This window comes from Notolabrus celidotus, chromosome 9, assembly GCF_009762535.1.
Source record: "Notolabrus celidotus isolate fNotCel1 chromosome 9, fNotCel1.pri, whole genome shotgun sequence".
Taxonomy (NCBI): domain Eukaryota; kingdom Metazoa; phylum Chordata; class Actinopteri; order Labriformes; family Labridae; genus Notolabrus; species Notolabrus celidotus.
Genome location: NC_048280.1, coordinates 23,037,012 through 23,050,255, shown reverse-complemented (window position 1 = coordinate 23,050,255; position 13,244 = coordinate 23,037,012). Strand labels below are relative to the sequence as shown.

Here is a 13,244-nt window from a genome sequence, read left to right as displayed (position 1 = left end):
AATAATGGACGTAGTATCCATGACGTCACCCATCTGCTCCTGAGCGCTGTTTTGAAGCCAATCAACGGCAGCAGCCATATTGGAAATGCTGAGCTCAACCAGGCAGAGTGTGTCGTAAAGAGGCAGAGTTTGAGCCTCCTAGCCAACAGCTATGTGTTCCCGCCCGGGAGTCAAGTCAGTCATGTCCTTATTTGGGCAAAAACTTGTAATCTTAATATCTTCTGATACAATTCTAATTCACCCCCCTTACAGTGTGTGCCAATAGAGAAATTAGCGAGGTAGAGCCAAGCCGTTTTTGAACCAGGCTGTAAACGTGTTTATTAATGGTTTAAAGATTGTCTTTTGTGAATTGGTGTCTATGTGGTTTCTGGTGTTTCTGCAGCCAGCCTCAAGCGGATTCACAATGAATTGCAGTTTATAACACTTCCGCATGGGCTTCACAATTTGAGACTGGAGGTTGCCGCTTGTTTACTACACTATAATTTCTACACTGCTTTTTGTAATTTGGCCTTAGATGAGTCTGAACAGATTTTGTCCAATTGGAGGGACATGGCCTTTGAAGAACATTAAACCAGAAGCCCACAGCAATACTTTCAAAGTGTAGTGTTTTCTGCCAGCAGCAGGTATGACCAAACATTTTGCACAAGATTTTCGGTTGCATCCTTCAAGTTGATCCAAAGCCATGTTGTAGCTGTTGTAGCACTCGTGAGACACTTTTTTTTGTAGATGTTTCCTTTACTTGGCTAGTTACCTGTAGATGTGACACTGGCTCCAGGGCATCCTTTGTCTCATCACAAAAGCCACTAGCAGTTGATACAAACATCATTGGACACTCTTGGAATACACACCATCTCACCTGTCACACTGCAAAAATCACATTGACAGCTTGGTGCAAACATAAGGTGCAAAAATGTAAACAGACACAGCCATCAGTTCTGATTCCTGTCCCATATGACCACCGATATGTGTTTGTGGTTGAGTGCACTTGTGCTGCTTTATGTGTTTGTGTGAGCCTACCATGTGTGTGTGTGTCTGTCTGTCTGTCTATCTGTGAGAGTATAGGTGGAGGCCATCTTTCATCTCTTGCTGTGATCAGATATTCTACATGATATGATATGATGATACAGGCCCAATTAAGGGATAGGGTTGTGTGAAAAATGTGATGACAGGGCAAGCGGAAGACTAGACTGTGATCTGACATCTGAGAGGGGAGAGATACAAGGGAGAGAGAGGGGAGAGAAAGGTAGACAGAGAATGGGTGAGGGCGGGGGGGCAGAGAGGACTGAGAGACGGATGTAGGAAAAGGGGAAAGAGTGATGCTGGTAAAGGAAATGAAGATGAGGTGGTGTGAGAAAATATAGTCAGACTGAATGTTAAGTAGGGGAGGACAGAGAATTAATATGATTAGGAAGAAGAAGGAAGGGGAGAGGCACATAAAGATGAATGGAGAGTGATGAAAGATAGAAAAAGCCTTTTTTTCTTTAAGAAACAATTTGTCAAAAATGTTACGGATCCTATTCTGAGCCTTTTTTTTCATCCAGTCAAATTTTTGTGGGAGCAGTGACAGGAAGACAGGTGTAAGATTATTATTTATCTTTTAAAAACATAACCCTGAGTAAGAAAGAAGACTATTCCAGTTTCTGTTGTTGTTTCTTACTCACTGCGCTGATATGATAGACACACAGTAGTACCTTAAAAACAACCCAAGTTGTGAAATAGAGCTGATTTGCAACAGGGAAGCTTCTGGGTACTGTCTGAAATCTGTTTCCCCACAATCCCTAAGTCAGTCTGGATTAACTACAACTGTGTCAGGTGTAGGATTTTGATCAGGGCGCACACTGCTTTGATCACTCTGCCTGCTTTTATCAGCACGCATGCTCTTTTCATAACCAAATAGGACCCAATTATGTCAAGCACATTGTTCTTTACCTGGAGTGCCACAGCAGTACACAATAAGGAGGAAATAACTCAACTCAAACATCACCTAAGGGGGGAAAAACGCTTTTATTTAGCTGTCAAAAAGTATACTTGTTAGACTCCATCAAGTACAGGGTATAAATACAGGTAATACAGGTAGTTTTCTCCCTTTTTATAAAAATAAAATAAATATAATCTGATACATTAGTGCAAGGTTATGGTGTTTGTGACAGGGCTCACAAAGATAGTGCAATTTCATTTCCCTGTTGACAGAGGTTCAATAATAAGAGTACAGTTTAATTCAGGTCCAAATGTCGTAGAGAGTTACGAAGCATCATGGACGTCTTGAAGCTCCTACTTCGATGAAACGAAGGCACCCTTCTTCTTTCTCAGGAGGACTCAGGACACCTAAAACAAGAGAAGCATAGACATGATTAAAAACTATTCGTGGACCAATTCAGCTGATGATTCGATTTCTATTTGTATGATTTTAATCAAAGGTCAGAAAAACAATCTCTTATAAAACTTTTAACACGCAATTTTTCCCCAAAAAATATAATAGGTGGTCTAACAGTGAGCTGCTAGTTACAGTTTCCATCACCTAAACTCTGTGTGGAGTTAGCCACGGCTAAAGCATGAGGGACAGCACTTGTAGAGTTTCATCACATCCCAAAGCTTGATCCCCGAATGAAAGGAATCCAGTGAGCTGTGAGTTCCCAGTGTACTTGACAGTGACAAAGGCCCCGACAATAGCCGCTGACATTAGTCCCCCTCATATCACGCTGCACTTTCCTCCCATTGTTCGCCCTGCACTTCTCACATGTATTGTCTTACGTGATATCCTTAGAACCTGATAAGACGCCCGCTGAAGGTTTTTTGTAGCTGAGGACACAGGCCTGGGAGTGTCTCAGGGTTACAGCTGCTTATTATTCTCTCATAGAGGAGACTGGGAGACTGTAGGGTCTGGGGAACGCCTTATCGGATCCCCTTTACACCCCGCCTAACCTGGGTTACCTGCTCCTCCAGCCCTCCCTCCATTACTTCTGCCATACCTGACACTCCCTTCCTTCTGAAAGACATTATGGTATTACATTTCCTCCAAACTATAGAGCCTGCTGACAAGCATTGGGAGGTATTCTGGGGCCCAATATGAATGTATAGCTTGTACAGAACAGCTGGGGTCATTTGAGACCGTAAGAGTGTCTGACCGGCTCAGTTAAGTCTTCAATCTGTGGTGTCATTGTCTGCATTAGACAACAAAGGCACGCAGCACGTCATTTTAGGATACTGTTTCTATACCATTTCTTCCTTTCTGGTGTATACTGATTCCAAATCCTGAATCTGTGCTGGTTGATATTCCAATATCACTTTGAGACTTAAAGAATATCAGCTGTAAGCTACTAACCCTGTATTGATATATGTTTGCTAACAATTTTCAGGGGCTCAGATGGTGAAAGACTGAGAACCTTCTTTTGTTATATAGTTTTAGAGTCAGTCACAACTAAGATAATAAACCTAGGAAAACAGAATTCTGTATAAAGGACATTTTTTAAGGCATCACTCCCACTTGTGTCCACTTGAGAGCTAAAAGAGGCCTTCAATTTTTAAAATTCAAACTGATCCCTGTTCGTGTTTTGATCCCATTTGCCTCCCGTGAAATACTTTGGGAACAAGTAATGCTAACGTGAATACAGGCAGAGCCCCTACACACAAGCTTAGCTTACTTTGGTGTTAACTAGCCAGCACTGTAGAAAAAAAAGCTGCTTTTTAATGTGAAACTGCTTAACTGAAGAACGTTCTGAAATTATATTCTCTGCTAGTACTGCTAAACATTGTTGTTGATGTTGACATGGAAAAAACCACCAGTAATCAATAATCAGTCCGTCTTTGTGGCTTTAAACTGTAATTCCTGGTGATAGCCATGCTATTGGTCATCAGCTATGAGTTGGTTGAAGCGGATGATGGTAATCTACAGTTTTGGTGTGGGGAAAAATATATTGAAGTGAAACAAGATGCTCTTATTTAGGGGCGAATAAACTGCTGTATTGTATACTCATATTGGTACAGGGTGATTTTGGATCCTGCATTTCTGATGGAATAGGAGACATTTTTTGTCGCTAGTATCCCTACTGGATCAACCCCGCCCCTGACTTTGATGGAGGTGTTTCCTTTGGGTTACTCCAAATGTAACAACTGATTTTTATTGCAAGACACAAAAAAAGAAGCATCCCTTGCACATTGTTATAAGTCAGTAAATCTCTGTTATTTCCAGGAATTCAGAATGTACAAAAGTAGTGTTTTGGCCGGCCCTGTCTCTTTCCACAAATTTCTCTGATGTTTGGTTGACAGTATAGAGCAGTTCAGGGTTGGCAGGAGGTCCCTGGGCCATCAGCAGCCAAACTCTAAAAGATGAAGGGAGGTGGATTCAGACAACTCAAGCACAAACCTCTGCCTGTTCGCAGCACCTCAAGGGCACACACTGCACTGCCTGGCCTGCCTGTCTATCTGTGGCAGCTGATCTTAGTCAAAGCTACATGTGCCCCTCTGCATCCTCCTCATCCCCTCTGCTGACACTGCAGTTTATAGCCTGTATATGAGGATGATGTCCGCAATGTGCGTGTGAGCCCAGAGCTTTGCACATGGCTCTCAGTATGTGATAATCTAGTTTTAGCTTAACACATAGATCTGATCTTCATATGTAGTTGAAATAGTTAAAACAACAACACTGCTCAGATGTCAAGCATGTCAGAGCTATTTTGCTATGCATCTGATTGCTTTTGGTGTAAAGGTTGGTGATTGAAAACTGTCTGATCATCCATTTTTGCGATGCTGTTCTTCCATAAAACCTTTGTCTTTCTATACTGGCTTGAGTCCTGAAGCAGTCAAACTGGTGAAGTTTTAATACAGTTATAGACACAAGGATCAATATTCAAGTCATGAAAGAAAGACAGTTTTGTTTTTAAGATATACTGAAGTTGAATAATTCTCAACACATCCTCATACTCATTAAATAAGTAAGTGTAGTATAAACAATATGTTCAAATTTTGCTTTTCTAATTTGGAGATTCTTCAATGCCAGTAGACCAAGATTTTCCTGGAGCTAATCTGCACACATGGATAGTTGTCATGCTCTCCATCACAATGCGCATTTATGCAGAAAAATACTGAAATATTTGGGAGTGGTCTCCCCTCACCCACAAAAAAGGATTTCATGTCAAAGTCTCCCTCGGGAAATTTGACAAAGGCAGAAAGTAGAGCTTGGTGTTGCCCCAAGTCTGATAACATGGTAGAGGAGTTGTATGCCTTGCTCTCCTTCTGCTAACTACTCCCAGTAGACTGCAGTCAGGTGCCTCCTCTCGCCATGAGGAGGCAACTGATGCTGCTGCTGATCTGCAGAGAATAAGACTCGACTGAAGCCTATCTGAGCTGCAGGAGACTGCTTATACAGACTCTGCACAGGAGCGTGATGCATTCACATGCATTAATGCAACATGTGCTCATACTATGTGGACGAGTACTTCATTTACATTATAGAATTTAGGACTGGAGTAGGTTTGGAAACATAATGCTGTACATACAAATGCCAAAAAACAGACTTGGCGCAAGAAATAGAAACATATGGATACTGTGTGCACAAAAATATGACTTACACACACAAACACCTCACCCTATCATCCCATCACCTCCCTTTCTTTCTTTCTCTATCCATCTATGTCTGTGCTTCTGAACCTGAGGGAGACATATTCTTTTTCATCTGTCAGTATGGATGGAAACAGACATGTTCAAAACACACAACAATGGCCTCCACAGCACCGAGGAGGCTCTATGTTTTGTATGCTTGAAGCACTGCATTATCTCCTAAGTGTCTAGCAACCCCAGTATAGTAAATAATGGATGCTCCTCTTCCTTCTGAAATACCCCCTTCTTTCACTTCAGGGACCAGTCATGGTTTACCTGTATAAATGCCCATTCTGTGTCTTTGGAGAAATGGATCGCACTAAAGGATGTGGGTCAGGCGATTTCATTAGCACAGCGTTTCTCTCTGTGTCTCCTTCAATCAGCCGTTTGACAGAAGCAATGTCACTCAAAATGTCTTACAGCCACTTTAATATGGAATTCTGTGAGAAAAAAGGATGCAGAGACCACTGATCCATAGTAGGGACTTTGTAAAATATGGCCCATATAACAAGAGGGCAGGATGGTAATGCTTGAAAGGAGAGCACATAGTCACCTCTGAGATCAGCGGAATATCCTTCACGTCTGTAGCCCTGAGGGTCCAGTCGTTATGCCTTTTGTTTCTGGGTCATGATCCACGGGGTCCTCATCATACCTAAAAACAAAGGATTGGTTTAATGTAAGAGCCGAAAATACAGAATGCACACACACACACACACACACACACTGACAAACATACTGTATATCGTAGATACAAATAAAGGAATACACATTTAGCATGACCTGCATATTATTAGTCCTCTTTTCCGTAACAGGTAATGCTTTTTGACCTACTTATTCCTCTGTGCTTTGTTACAGTTAAGTCGGATTGGACAGAACTATTGTGTGCCACTTTGTAACTAAGTCTCTTTGGTCTCCCTCCCTCCTGTTCATTCTGGGGGTTACATCGAAAGAGTTTCAGCTATTGTGAATTATTTACTTGATTCACCATTCGGGCCTTTAACCTCTGAGCAAATGCACAGGCAGCTGGGGTTAAAAATAAACTCCCACAGGATCTGAGATGACTGTGCATGTGTGCGTGTTTGAGTGGGTGGGGATATAGCTGTTTGGAGAAAAAAAAGAAGAATATAACCTGTGACACATAAAGCACCTTCCATTCTCACTCTTTTTCACAGACACACTCGCGCTTGAAGTCATCAGTGCATCGCTACGGTGATACTCGACACTGCGTGTGAATCCAGGCTGTCCCATATGGGATTATTATAACGGAGCTTGATATGTGCAAGAGCGACGAGTGTGATTGTGTGAGTTGGTGTGTGTGAATGAGTGTGTGTGTGTGTGTGTGTGTGTGTGTGCATTTTTGTAAGGGAATAACTTAAGTCTTGACCTGTGCTTGACCAAAGCAACAAAATGCTAAACAATTAGCAAGGAGGTGTTTTACTTTGTAATATAAAACTAAAGAAAATTTGTTTCATTCACTAAGAGAGTGTGCGAATACAGGGGGCTTATCCATGTTGATCCTTTGGATGAAAGGCTGAAACAGAGGTGTGTGTGTGTGTGTGTGTGTGTGTGTGTGTGTGTGTGTGTGTGTGTGTGTGTGTGTGTGTGTGTGTGTGTTTGTGAGTGTGTGTGTGATACAAGCCTGTCTGGCAGAAAACGGATGGAGGCTGCAGCAGCTTCCATGTCTGGCTGTGTGAATATTAATGTCACTGAGATATGTGGGCCTTAATAGATCTGCATACACACACACTCACACCACATACAGACACATCCGCCATCCCGTAAGCGGGGGGATGCTGAGCGCTTCAGAGAGGCCGGCGCCAAACTCTCTCCCTCCTCCCCCTGAACCCTCAACCCCCTTTTCTCTATCCCCTTCCCCCCAAAAAACTGAATCCCTGTCCCTTAATTCTCCCTGAAAAACTGGCTCAGCTTCAGAAGAGGTCTCTGCTAGTCAGTAAGGCAGGCCTGCAAGCGCACAGCAGCTAGCCTGTCTCAATGTAGGACTTTCTTTGCTCTTAACTGGGATGTGCTGTATTGTCAGAACATGGTAAAACCCAAAGACACCTAAAATAGTTGTTAACACAGCGAAAAATAATGACATTTTGTGTGAATGTGTGTGTTTGGATGTGTGTGTATGTGTCGGCCCTCAGGGCTCTGGTTAAGCCTGTAGTTTATCCAGAACTGATCCTTTTCATTAGCCATTATCAATAATTCAACATCGCACTTGCTTTAATGGTTTAATGTGAGCAAAGCGTCAATCCACACACATTCACACTGACACACACACTCCACTTAATAGCACTCACTCTCTTGGCCTGCGCCCAATGCCACTGAGGTGAATATAGATGTGCAAACGTGCACATAACCCAGTCAGAGCACCTAAAGCTTTCAAAGTTGAATCCCTATCAATGTGGAGAACCATTTAGCTCCAGCAGGCAGTCATAGGATCCCTTGATTTAGAGTGGAAATCATTTATAATCCCCCCTACAAAAGTCTGTTTTTACTGTATTTCAAGTTATATTTCCAATAAAAGGGCACATCAAATCCTCCACTGTGAGGTGAGGAAATGAAAGGGTTAATCTTTTATGACGCGTCCCCTCTCCGTCCGTGCTCTCTTATGCTCTCCCTTTCATATTCTCCATCATGGCAGTGCTCACATATGCTGAAAAAAAGGAATCCTCTTTGATTGGAAGGCTAATTTGAAGTGTCAATTATTCTTATGCAAATTCACATCTGAAATGGGGTTGGGGGCACAGATGGGTGTGTCTTCGCATGTGTGTGATTGTACAAATCCAAAAACATACAGCACCATTCCACCCCCCCACCCCACCCCACCCCACCCTTCCTCCAGCCCTATACCTCTTAGGGAAGAAAGCTGACATACAAAGACAGGCGGCATAATGGGACGAGGATATTTGCATGCACATTGTCCACGCTGAGCGGCAAACAGATCATAAATTGAGAACACAATGCCAAAACAGTTACAAAGGTGTAAAAGTGCAAGTCAGCGCCCAAACCAGTCGACAATACGGCTGCATGGTTCTGTGTTGTAATGTAAATAATGAAATTATGTTGGGTAAACAGGAACACAAGAAGAGCTTGGATGTATCACGGGGAAAGTATTGTGAACAAACAAAACAATTTACTAAAGGTTTTGTCATTGAAACGCTTTCCAGCAGAATCCTTTTTTTTCATAGCTACTGCCAAGGCAGAGGTGCAAGCAAGAAATATAATCCCAGAGAAAAGAGGTACAAGGAGATCCTGTTTAAAGAAAAAAGGAATGAGAATAAGGGAGAAATTTAGAGCGACAGGGTGTGCCTTAAAGCATATGTTCATGTCTAAGTACAGTGTGTGAATGAGTGCACGCTCCTCTTTATGGTAATTAAAGCTCCAGACTCAAATCTGAATCTGATGAGAGATTTAGCCTGACAAAGAGAGACAAAGTGTGGATGAAAAAGAGGAGACAGAAAAAAAGAAGTAGACAGACAGACAGAGGATTCTACATATAGACTCTGTTGTCTGACCCTCTCAGCTGATGTGGTTGTTCAAGTAAGAAAAAAAAGAATCCTTTTCAGGCCCAAAACAGGATCAAACAACCTGCTGTGGAGTCTGGTTACACCATAACAATGGCTTACATTCACTCTCAGCCTCAGCACACAAGCCTTTCCCTCAAAGGGTGTAGAGGGAGAGAGGGGTAAGTCTGGTTTTGGAGGGTGGGTGCGTACGGGTATGGAGGGGACTATAGCGATATCTTAGACGATAATGGTGTTGAACAGATTAGATGGTATCGGTGTACCATGTTTGTTTTAAGCTGTCTGCTTCTGGAGCTCTACTGAGATCCATGGCTAGCGCCGCGGGCTCTCTCAATCTCAAGGAAACTTTAAGATATTGCCGCAGAAAGCGAGGCACTTTGATGGATAGCAGTCAAACATCCTTGATAACTACAGCAGGGGAACAGCGAGACACCGAGGACAAATCATTGTCGATGAAGTCAAATGCAGAATTTGACAGAAACTTGCTGCTGTCATGATCAGCGATTGTTTAATAGAGATACTAGATCCCATTTCCTCTTTCAGGATACCAATTCTCATACTTCCACTTGAGTATTCCTAAACTCTGAGTATCCATTCAATATTCCTGTGATTTAAAAATAAAGCAGTATTGGTGGGAAAGCATTGACTGGAGACTTTTGCTAGCTTTGATTCATGGATCAGTATTTTTATGATGCAGGCTTACAATGCCTACAGTGCAGAAACCTGGGGCGGGAAGACCCAGTGCTTTTCAAAAGATTAGCAGTGTTTCAGTTTAACGATTGACCCAAGTGGTGGGCAGCTTTTAGCCTAATGGCAACAGCATCTGCTGATAACGGAAGGAGTCCTTTTTCTTTATAATGGGGAAAAAACCTATGAATGAAACAAGGAGACTTTTGCATGGACTCAATGTGGCAATGATAAGCTTGACACATTGGCTAAAAGTTACCAGTTAACAGTGTAACTTATAAAATGGAAACCCCGGCTTGCATTTCGCTATCTGTGTGTGCCGAATGAGAGGATTGTTTTTAGGGATAGACCGATTATCAACTGGGCCGATTATCGGCACCGATATACAGCATTTTGACGCATATCTGCATCAGCCTTTTTTAAAAAATACGATGGCTGATAAGAGATCAATATAAAACTGGGTTATTTCGGCTAATTTCTCCCTGCAGTTTCTCATTACAGGGGACGAGCTGAGCAGCATCCGTTGTGGCCCCTACAACTACTAGTTATTAAAAACTCACACAACCCCACTCAAAAAACTGAAATATCCCTTTAAAACAAAGATAAGTGAAAGATTAACATTTCATTCATATTGAAATTTTGGAAAACTTTATTTTCTGTAGAAAACTTCAGGGAGCTATTTATTTGTTTAAGTTTTCATTGAACTTTATAAGACATGCTGCTGAGCCTGGGAGCTCCCTGCACTTTTTGTTAGAATTTCAAAATAAAGATGTCTATTGTCTAAGATAAAAAAAAACCTTTGACATGTTGCAAATCTGAAAAGCTGTTTAATGAACATATGCTTAAAGGCATTTAAATGAAGTTAAGTGTTGGAGTTTGTATCATTAAAAATTTTGGTGCCAATATTTTTCCTTTTACTGCAAATGAATATCGGCTCCTATCGGTTATCGGCCCCCTTGACTACTAATAATCAGTATCGGTATCGGCACTGAAAAAAACACATCGGTCTATCTCTAATTGTTTTAGCTACTGAACATAAAGTTAATAGTCTGAGGTCAGAACTTATACCATAGCATGGGCACCAGCTGTTTAATGTTGATTGACAACAGGGCTTCATTGTTGATGTTACTGAAGACCTATATATTACTTTGTCGATCTTGGAAGTTTTTCTAATGACTGATTATGACTGTCCTTATATTCGAGTATTGAAATGTTATTCATTGGCATCTGTAGTTATCTACTGTTAGGCTTTGGGAGGATATGTTCAATACGTACATCCATAGACTGTATAAAATATAGACGTAGGATCTGTGACGTCACCCATCTGTTTCTGAAGCGCTGTTTTGAGGCCAATCGTCGACTGCAGCCATATTGCTGCTGTTTAGTGATTGTGACGTAAAGAGGCTGCTTTGACCCTCCTAGCCAACAGCTACAGTGTTCCTGCAGTCAGCTGTGCCTGCCTCTCATTGGAGGATTCGTAATCTCAATATCTTCGAAACTGCCGTGTTAGAAAAAAATTCACCCCCCCCCTACAGTGTGAGCTGATCGAGAAATGAGCTATCCAGACTACACTTGTCTTTTGTACTAGGCTTTAAACGTGTTTATTTCTGCTGTAAAGATCGGCTTTTTTTATTTGGTGTGTATGTGATTTCCGGTACTTCCGGAACCGGCCTCAAGCGGATCCTCGATGAACTGCAGTTTTTAGCACTTCCACATTAGACTCATATTTTTAGGCTGGAGTTTAGCCGCACAAAGTGCCACACGTTTCAGTCGCTTTTAAGTAGCTCTCAATTTTGTAACTGTAAACAGCAGCTAAATTGACTACAGGCAATATGGTAGCAAGTCTGAAATTAAAATCCCATCGATCAACTTCAGGTTGTAGGAACATCTGTACTACATGCAGTGAGTTTGCTGGAAGTAAGATTTTTGGGGGCTAGTCTGGAATGGTAATTGATGGCCCAAATGGATGGTTTACTGATCAATACAGTTACTTCCATTTGTAACATTGTGAGGGACCGATTGTGCGGCTTATCGCATAGAGCATTTGATGGACTTTTAATCGACTGGTAAATGAATGAGCCTCATTTTTACACTTTCTTCATAAGCTCAGTATTTTCAAGTCAGACATACTGAAGTATCCCTTTAGGGGATCCAATAGCCAACAACAACAGCCAACTCTGTAAGCTTCTCTGTCCACAGCAGACAATCTGATTAATTGCAAACCCACAATAGACAGCTACTATCGGCTAACCTCCTGCTTCTCAAGCATTGAAAAGCAGCCTGGGCAATTTGTATTTGTTTTGCATTGGTTCAGTAGTTTTGCCAGAATTAGTATGCAGTCAGGGATGGGGGAGCTTGTCAAGATCAGGGGGGGGGGGGGGGGGGGGGGGGGTCTCTCTCCCCACCCACCGTGTGGATCTACATTCATGAACAAGGTTGACAAGAAAGCTGACTAGTGTAAAGACAAGAAGCAAATAAAATGGTGGAGAACTGCATGAATATTCTTTTTCATATGAGTGCACCTTCCCTGACAGGCCCCTTTCTCTATCTATCTGTCTGTCTTGCATGTCTGCTCATCTGTCAAGACACTCAGTCTGTCTTTTTCCTCCTCACACCCTCCAGCCCCTCATCTCTTTTCTGAAACCATGTGTCATACGCGTCAAAATGCTAAGGCCGGTCCTTTTTGAGGGTGTTCTGCTGGACCATAGAGCGAATAAACATCCATGTCAGGAGGAAAGCGATCTGGGGCCCTTCTCTCGCTGAGCCCGAGCTCTCCTGGGAAACACACAGCTCATACAATGGATAGAGAAGGCCTTTTGTTGAGTCTCTGGGAGCTGCAGGGCTAGCTCTGGATCAAACAAGGGGTGTGTGTACATTTCTGAATTTTGCGCGCACACATACACACTGGCATACACGAGCAAACCACACTGACACGCAAGAGTGAACACACACACACCTTCGCCCACACACACACACACACAGAGAATCACAGACTTTCTTCGTCTCTGTAAACTCAGTGTGACTAAGTAAACTTCTTCACCCTTTTGCAGTAGTTACTGAGGGCAGGAGGATGAATTTGAAATAGCCAGCAGGAGAAGGGAGAGGAGACAAAGAGGAGAATGGTGACGTAAATCACTGTTGGACTGATTTAAACTGGTTTAGTGTCAGTCTAAAAGGGGGCTTTCTGTTGTACTATACACAAATCACAGTTCAAAGCCCGTGGCTGGGATCCCTCATGGGGTCCGAGGCAGGGGAATCCTGCAGGGAAGCATCTTGTGCTTGTGGGCAGCCTGTGTGTGGCACAGATTCTTTATTACATAGAGATATTTCACATTATTATACCGGCATGAGACAATGGGGGAGGGGCTGCACAAAACAGTTACACTTAAGTAAGATGCAACATCAGGTTGTTTTGCCATCAGATGTGTTTGT

General features: G+C 42.4%; 1 long non-coding RNA gene across 1 annotated transcript in view; it reads right to left on the bottom strand.

The window, feature by feature from the left end:
* Window positions 1-2,042: 2,042 nt before the first annotated feature.
* The window catches only part of LOC117818560, a 38,504-nt gene continuing 27,302 nt past the window's right edge, over window positions 2,043-13,244 (bottom strand). Inside the window, exons 3-4 of the long non-coding RNA XR_004632375.1 lie at window positions 6,149-6,247; window positions 2,043-2,325 (exon numbers count right to left, since the gene is read on the bottom strand). This is a non-coding gene — a long non-coding RNA (uncharacterized LOC117818560). The remainder of the gene's footprint in view (window positions 2,326-6,148; window positions 6,248-13,244) is intronic.